The sequence below is a fragment of the Zingiber officinale genome, chromosome 8A, assembly GCF_018446385.1.
Source record: "Zingiber officinale cultivar Zhangliang chromosome 8A, Zo_v1.1, whole genome shotgun sequence".
NCBI classification, from domain to species: Eukaryota; Viridiplantae; Streptophyta; class Magnoliopsida; order Zingiberales; family Zingiberaceae; genus Zingiber; species Zingiber officinale.
In genome coordinates this window covers 95,757,663-95,767,347 of record NC_056000.1, presented here as the reverse complement: position 1 = coordinate 95,767,347, position 9,685 = coordinate 95,757,663, and positions in this window count along the sequence as shown.

Here is a 9,685-nt window from a genome sequence, read left to right as displayed (position 1 = left end):
ACGCAGCATGGTAGCACGTCAGTTTGCTTGTTCGGTGCTCCGTTGATCCGCTCATGGGTAGTGTGATTGCAGCGCGGTAGCACGTCGAGACCCCTCGCCGTCATCGTGTACCGGGAGATGAGAGCATTACGCTCCCCCATTTATGATTTGGGGTAGGAGTATGTGTGTCCTCCGACAGCATCCCGTTCACTCGGTCACTCATCAGAAGTAGTGATGCAGAGTGCACGGTTGTCACAGCCCTACCCACTCGGTCCCACCATTGGGTGTGAGATGGATGATTGGCGTCAGGGGTGATCATGACTGCATTTGCATCATACTCATTGATGCATATATTTCTTGTGATTGTGTTTGCTGCATTTATTTGCTGCATATTGGTTGGATGCCCATGCTTGACATGCATACAGGATTTCTATACCTCTCGGACTGTTTATCCTTGTACCAGGTCCTAGTTAGTACAGTATTCTCCTGTTCATTTCAGATTGCATTTACCTTTATTATGTCAGGAGACTGTACGCATGATTAGTGCTAGATGTTACTTCCTTACTATATATATCAGTTGTTACCCGCTGAGCGTTGGACTCACCCCCGCCTCCGTTATTATTTTCAGGTTGATGCTGTCAGGAGAGAGTTCCAGTTGCTAGTCCCCTGCAGACCACGAGGGCTTATTGATCTTTTGGTTTTCTTCTCTACTAGACTATGTTTTGAACTTGTTATGTTTTGGATACTTTGGATCTTGTATCGATTGTTTTACTTGTGGATGACTTTTATTTGGATTTGCTTTTACTACATGCCTGCCTAGATGGCAGAAGAGGTAAGTTGGTTTTATCGTCGGATTTGAGCTTTACGGGTGTAGTGGAGTAGGACATCGGTTTTGAGCTTTATGAGTGTAGTTGAGTAGGGTTGTTTTCGAGTCATCATACTACTGCTCAGTTTGATTATTATTAAAATGCGTGGTTGTGTCAGCCAGAGGCTGAAATTTATATAAATTGCGTGGTTGTCTGTGTTGTTGTCTATTTATTATTATTGTTATTCCAGCCGCATGTGGCTGAGGTATATGGTGGTGTATAAAGTTTCAGATTATCCACCGTACAGGGGAGATGCTGTCGAAATTTGTTCGGACAGGGACTCCTCCAGGCGTGACAATTTAGTGGTATCAGAGCCAAGTTTTACGATCGTTGTTTTCATATTTTGGATATTTGGGATAACTTGATAGCAATTTATATCATAGCACCAAAGTTTGGCGATACTTGTTTGATTTTCGTGTGTTTTGATATTCGAGATTTATCTGATACCAATTTATTGGTATCAGAGCAGGGTGTGATACCTGCTTTTAGTATTCTGGATATATTGTGTTAGCCCTAGTTTGCGAGTCAAACTGGGTAGTTATTTTGTTTGCACAGGTTTTCCATTACGTATATGTTTTGGACTTTCGTTTCGGATTTATATGGATTTCCGATGATTTTTTTCGTATGGAATTCCGAGATCAATTTGGGGACTGGACAACGACGGAACATCTCCAGACAGCAATTAGGTATGAAATTATTTTGGTAATTGTTGATACTTATAGTAATATCTGTGATATAATTTAACAGATATGAGGAGATCTACACGTATTGCTGCGAGACGTGGTGCTGGACAACCACGTATGAGGACCTCGGGATCTCTGGATATGCCAGAGATGCCTATTGTTGATGAGCCTATCAGTCAGGGACAGACTCAGGGTACTGCGGCCGCGTCGGGCTCTCAGACCCCGATGGCTCCTTTAGAGGTCCCTACTTCGGCTGCACCGACAGTATCCACTCCTACCGTATTTACGGTACCATCAGGGGTACCATTGGTATACCCGACACCTACTCCAGCGCAGCATACAGTGTACAGGGTACCACCGCCACCTGGACCCACCGTGTATCCGGCACCAGCAGCACTTGTGCCCCCAGTACATACAGTGTACCTAGCAGCACCTTCATCAAGGATACCGGCTGCTCCACATCCGGTACCATTACCTACTGTACCTCCAGTTACGGCCACCTATGTTCACCCTACAGTGCCACCGACAGCATATGCTCTAGTTTACCCAGCAGCATTGGGAGTACCTCCTCCGGTTTATGCAGCGGTGCCACCTGTAGCACTAGCTCCAATGGTTTCACCAGTCCCGACAGCCGTTCCGACACACCTCACTGACATTGTGGCAGCACAAGCCAGGATTCCAGTGTTGGCAGAGTCGATGAAGAGTCGATTTACACTCTTCCGAGGAGACCGTGATCCGAGTGTGGCCCTGTCTTGGATTGAGACTATGGAGCGGACCTTCTTCTATATGGCTTGCTCCAGCTGGCTGCTTTTCATTTATGGGACGCAGCCGACACCTGGTGGATTACTCAGCGTCCATCATCGGTGAGCAGAACATCACTTGGGACTGATTCAGAGAGGCTTTTGAGAGCCGTTTCTTTCCACGATCTTATCAGATGGCTCGCCGGCAGGATTTTCTGAGTTTGCAACAGAACAACCGGTCGGTGACAGAGTATAATACAGAGTTTGACAGATTGGCCAGATTTTGTCCAGAGCTAGTTGCTGAGGACAGTTCACGTATGCAGCAGTTCATTCAGGGGCTGGATGGACATTTGCAACTAAGACTTGTCGGTCTTGGTATCACATCTTTTGCGGAGATGTTGGACAGAGCCCTCATTATTGAGTCAGCTCAGCAGAGAGTTTTTCTGGATAGGAAAAGGAAGCAGCCGAGTCAGACATCTAGACAGATCCAGTAGTCACAGGCTACACCACAGCAGAGCAGGCGCAGTCGGTCAAATCAGGGTACTTCTGGGGTATCTCGTAGGCCTCAGAAATCAGGGCAGTCTTCTTCAGGACGTTTCCGGTCTCCACAGTAGAACCGAAAACAACCCGCCAGCTACATTCGGTGTTTCAGATGTGGGTCCAGAGATCACATCACCACAGCCTGTACTATGGGACAATCAGTTTTCTTTTATTGAAAACTACCTAGGCACCAGAGTCGAGATTGTCAGCTGAAGGCTCAGCATACTTCTTCTGGAGTTACTGCTCAGGGAGGATAGCACAGTCAGGCAGGGGCTCGACGAGGAGGGCGGAGATTTTCACCCTCACATCGCCAGCAGTGGATAGCTTCCCCTTCAGCAGCTGCATTTGGCATGCTCGGAGAGGAGTACCCCAGTACTTCTATAGTACCCCAGAGCTCCGTTCCGGGACCTCATTATCTGACACAGGGGTGGTATCAGTTGCAGCCCCAGCCACATGCTCAGTATCGGACGTAATCTCAGCCGTCGGTACAGTATCAGTCGTTACCCTTGCAGACTTCTCTGGCGTAGTATCCAGTACCACTTCAGTGGCAGGCTCCTGCCCAGACGCAGCAGTCGCAGGCTCCTGCCCAGACGCAGCAGTCGCAGGCTCCTGCCCAGACACAGCAGTCATAGGCAGTGTTACCACCTCTTGCTCCGCCAGAGACTGGGCGTATTCATGCGATGACCAGAGAGGATGTGCAGCGAGCCGACGGATCCATTTTCCGCTGTATGATTTCTATTTATGCCTTATCTGCAAATATACTGATAGATACTGGTAGCTCGCATTCTTTTATATCTCATACTTTTATGCGAGAGATTGGTAGATTACCAACTTGCAGTTCCCAGTGATTGACTGTCTCTCTACCGTCTGGTGATACTTTGGGCGTCACCCAAGAGGTCAGAGGTTGCTCGTTAGATTTTGGCAACCTAATACTTATGGTGGATCTTTTAGTATTGGAAATTATCGATTTTAATATTATACTTGGCATGGACTGTTTGTCAGCATATCATGTCACAGTTGATTGCCAGACAAGGGTGGTCACATTCCGGCCTCCGAACCAACCCTCGTGGGATTTCATTAGCATCAGAGACGATGACATATCGATCATTTCGGCGATTCAGGCTCAGAAGCTGCTGTCACATGGCTATCAGGGTTTTCTGTTATCTTTGATTAGTACTGAGGACAGCGGTAGTTCGCAGCTCTCCGACGTTCCGGTAGTCCTAGAGTATCCAGATGTATTCCTAGAGGAGTTATCAGGTTTGCCTCCCAGAAGGCAGGTCGAGTTTGCTATTGAGCTGATACTGGAGACCGCACCGACATCGAAAGCTCCTTATCGTATGACACCTAAAGAGTTGAATGAGCTGAAGGTTCAACTCCAGGAGCTTTTAGATAGGGGATTTATTCGTCCGAGTGTTTCTCCATGGGGTTCTCCAGTATTATTTCTCAAGAAAAAGGACGGCACTATGAGGTTATGTATTGACTACAAACAGTTGAAAGCAGTGATCGTCTGAAATAAATATCCTTTACCACGGATCGAGGATTTGTTTGATCAGCTCAGAGGTACATCAGTGTATTCTAAGATTGATCTGCGATCCGGATATCATCAGTTGAGAGTCAGAGACTCAGATATTCAGAAGACAGCTTTCCATACCAGATACGATCATTATGAGTTTTCGGTAATGCCATTTGGGCTTACCAATGCTCCAGCGGTGTTTATGGACTTGATGAACCGCATCTTTCTGGAGTATCTGGATCAGTTTGTTATCATTTTCATTGATGACATATTGGTCTACTCGCATTCCGAGGAGGAGCATACACAGCATCTTCGCATAGTCTTGGAGATTCTTAGACGACATCAGCTGTACGCGAAGTTCAGCAAGTGTACGTTCTGTTAGTTAGAGCCCAAGAGCCAATCATTTGATGATTGTATGGACTCATTGTATCATATTCTTGTATATTAATAAAGGCATTTGTTTGGTTATTATACTTATTTGTATTAGTGCCAAATAGACTAAGTATAATAGCAATCTTGAGTAGAAGGTTCATACCTATATCAATCGATTAGTTGAATCGATAGTGAGATGATATAGGGAACACTACTCTAAATCATTCCTAGTCGAGTATTAACATTCAGGGACAATGTTAATGCAATAAGACTAGCATGTAGGTCAGCTCGATGACTTGATCTCACAAGTCATGGATATAGAGATATCAAGCTGACACATGGGTATACATTGGAGAATGTATACTGAATGACCCACCATGAGAAAGTATCATGGATCGTTATATGAGTGTCATATACTTTCTCATGTGGCTATTAGTATAACTATTAGTCCTTAGACCTGAAGTCACCATGGATCCCCATAAGGAGTTATGTACTTTGGTTTCGTCAAACGTCACCCGTAACTGGGTGGACTATAAAGGCGATTACTGGGTATATAACGAATTATGTAGAGGGATGTGAGTGATGTAGATGGGATCTATCCCTCCCATATGACGGGAGCGACATTGGTATTCTTGATAGAGTGAGACAACTAAGTGCATGGCCATGCCCAAATGAGTCAACATTAGATGTTGAGCTCATTTGATCGAGTGAGTCTACTTGGAGTTCAAGATTTAGATTGATTAGAGGATGACATGGTCTATGCCTCATATTAATCAATCTAGATGTCTAGGTTAGAAGGGCAATGTCATATATTGTGAAGAGTCATAATTAGTAGTCACAAGGTGATGTCGGATCTCGACATTCTTGTAACTTGGGTAGTAATGATGTGTTGCTAGATACCGCTCATTACTTATGCTCCTAAATGGGTTTAGGGCATTGCCAACGTTACAAGAACCTATAGGGTCACACACTAAGGACAATTAGATGGAGATTAGGTTCATATAATGAACCAAGAGGATTAGATTCATTTGATGAATCAAATTGGATTAAGAGTAATCCTAATTGGGCTAACTTGAGTTCGACTCAAGTTGATTCATGTGTTCAATGAGTCTAATTTAGATTTTGACTCATTGAATCAATTTAATTAAATGAATTAGATTCATTATATTAAGTTGGCTTGAATCAAATGGTTGGATTCGATCAACCATAGAAGAGATTTGGTCAAGTTTGACTTGACTTGAGAGGAAGATTAAAAGTCAAGTTAGACTTGACTTGAGAGGAAGATTAAAAGTCAAGTTAGACTTGACTTTATGCCACCTCATTGGTGAGTTGACATTGATGTGGACCAATGATGTTACTCCACATCATCATGGGTGTGTAACGCCCGCCCTCCCTGCTAACCCTAAGGGACGGGGCTACGATACTCTATATACAAATAACAGCGGAAGACTTAAAATAATTTTCTTAGTTTCATAAAAACTTTTCTTTTGTTTTTCTTTTCATCAAAACCGAACTACACTATCATGGCCTCAATAACATGATATCAAAATTAGTAGAAACATAACATCAAGTCACACATAAGGTACTACAATTCATGATACCAAAGCATAGTTCTTTAAAAGTTTTTAAAACAGGTTCTTATTTGGTTGCCTAGCCACTGCCACACACATCTCCTTGCCTCTCCTGCTGCTCCTCTAGCTCATCCAGCTTTTTCCTTTATCTGTGATACAAGGACAGTAAGCTATGAGCACTCATGGCTCAGTAAGTTCCTTTCCTACTCACTAAAACCGAAAATCATAGTATAATCAAAGAATGTCTCAACATGGCATCATTTCAACTAGTCATGACATAATGTAACATACTCTTTTAAGCATATCATGCAACATGAAGAAATCATAACTAGTCATGGCATATCATAGCGTAAAGCATAGCATGAAGCATAACATAATCGTATCTAATCATGGCATATCATCATAAGGAGTCATGGCATATCATACACATGAACATATCATGGAACATAACATAATCATATTCAACCATGGCATATAAATCATCATAAGGAGTCATGGCATATCATACACATGAACATAACATAATCATATCTAACCATGGCATATAAATCATCATAAGGTATATGCATATGATTTTGAAAAACATGTATCCGGAAAACATGTGTATGTCTCATGATCTTTAAAACCATTTCCTCTTACATATATACTTGAACATAATCTCAACTTAAAGGGGATCCCGGCTATGTACCACTTACATATTGCGCGCAACCTATGTAGGTCCAAGGTAGCAAGTCTTGAACCCTACAAGGCAAACATACTAGGCCCGAGTCTTACTCCATCGACCTAGGGCCACTTAGGAGCCCATCCCTAACGAGGCCCGAGTCTTATTCCATCGACCCCGGGGGCTTATGGAGCCCACCCTTGGTACAAGCCACATAAAGTAAAGTACATGTCATACTTATACATATCATACATCATAAAAGCATGCATCACTTAGGCACACATCATATCATAAAAGTATGCATCACTTAGGCATACATCATGTCATAAAAGTATGCATCACTTAGGCATACATCATATCATAAAGGTATGCATCACTTAGGCATACATCATGTCATAAAGGTATGCATCACTTAGGCATACATCATACCATAAAAGTATGCATCACTTAGGCATACATCATACCATAAAAGTATGCATCACTTAGGCATAGATCATAAAAACATGCATATCTCAAGCACAAAGCATATCATCAAGCATGCATGATTTAACCATATAGCATATCATGCAAGCATGCATATTTTTAAGCACTAAACATAGCATCAAAGCATGTATAATTTAACCACATAGCATATCATGAATGCATGCATATTTTAAGCACTAAACATAGCATCAAAGCATGCATAATTTAACCACATAGCATATCATGAAAGCATGCATATCTTAATCACTAAACATAGCATCAAAGCATGCATAATTTAACCACATACATATCATGAAAGCATGCATATTGTAATCACTAAACATAGCATCAAAGCATGCATAATTTAACCACATATCATAACATAAGCATGCATATTTTCAGCTCATATCATATCATCAAAGCATGTAAAATTTACCCACATATCATAACATAAAACATGCATCTTTTGAACTCATAACATATTGTAGAAATTCTCATTTTTGTATAGCTCACAAGCATACATGTCTAAGCATAAAAGTGTATCATGTGTTCATCCAATCATAAGGAACAATGTAACATGATTAATTTGGGTACTAAGCTTCCTAATCCTTTGGGTTCTTATCATGGCCGAAACCCTCTTAGGTGCCCATTTAGGTTTTTAAACACATCCAAGCATGTAAAACCTAATTCATTCACATATCATTTTCATAGGAAGTATCATAACCAAGATTTACTTGGACTCTAAGTTCTCCAAGTCCTTAAACCACATTTGGCCGAATCTTAACAAGTGTGAAACAAGGTTCTAAAGGACATAAAGCATGGAAACTTTAACCATATTTATAGCATTCATTTCAAGACATATGGTAAGCACCATTGAGTTAGTTCCTAAATTCTTTAAGCCCTTAAATTTATGTCTTGGCCGAAACTTACAAGTACTCATTTAGGTTTTCAAGCAAGCATACAAGCATGTGAACTTACTCTAACATCATGTATAAATTCATAAAATGGCATCATACAAGTGGTCATGGCCGAAACTTCCCTTAGCATCAATTTAGGTCACTCACAACATATAGCATGTGAATTTTTAGCTTTCTACATTTCATATTTCATGGAGAGTGACATGAGCATGTTCAATGTAAGTTCTAGGGTTTCTAGGGCATGTATCCCTTCATGGACGAGACCTTAAGGTGTCCATTTGAATCATAGTTAAATATATAAGCATGTGAACACAAACAACATGTTATCCCAATTTCTTAAGAAGCATCTTTAGCACATGAGGTCTAAATTTTAGGGTTTCTAGGTCTTTAAACCCTACATGGCCGAACCTCATCAAGCATAGAATTTGTTCAAATGGCATAAAAGCATAGAAAGTCATAACACATTTCATAACATGTATAAAAGTCAAGCACTATAAGCATACATTCAAGTTGTGTCTTAGATTTCCTAGGTTTTTCCTTTCTTTATCTCATAGCATATGTTTGGCCGAAACCTTCCAAGTCTTTAAACTAGGTTTTAGGTGGCCTAAAGTATGGAAAACCTAACCAAGTTTTATGGCAAAAATATCAAAGAAACTATACATACAAGTTTGGTTCACAAACAAGTTAGGACCCTTGTGGTCTTAATTAACATATATCATGCAACCAATTTTCCTATACTCTAATTAAGCATGGGAGCATCAAACAACTTTCATATCTTATTGTCATGGAGGTTTTGAGCATGTTAAAAATCTGTTTAAGCTATTCTAAAGCATCCACCTTACCATGGCCGAAACATTAAAAGTGATGTTCATGAGTTTCTATCAACATACAAGCATGCAACTCTTTAAGAAACTCTATATTCTATCATATAAACATGGTAAGTTTAAATTCAAGTCTTCCTAACCCTAAACCCTTCCTTGGCCGAAACTTGTGAGTGGGATACTTTTGGTTCCAAGTAACCTTCAAGTATGAAAACGATAATGGATCCTTAACCATTTATTTAGAGGGTTTTGTGCAAGTTAGGTAAACAATTAAATTCCCTAGCCTTTACAAAACCTTTTTGGCCGAAACTCTAGGGTTAGATACATCCCTAATCCAACATCACATATATATAAAAATATGAGAGAAAACCTTCTTACAAAGCATAGAAAAATTATCATGAATCAAAGCTTATATTAAACATTCCTAGGATCAATCTTTACATACTCTCTTTTATGTTAAGGGGGAAGAGGTAGCAAAATTGGTTTTTGCTTTCCTTCTCCCTTAGCCCTTTTTTTTTTCTTTTCCTTTTTATTTTATTTATTTATTTGTTCTCATCATT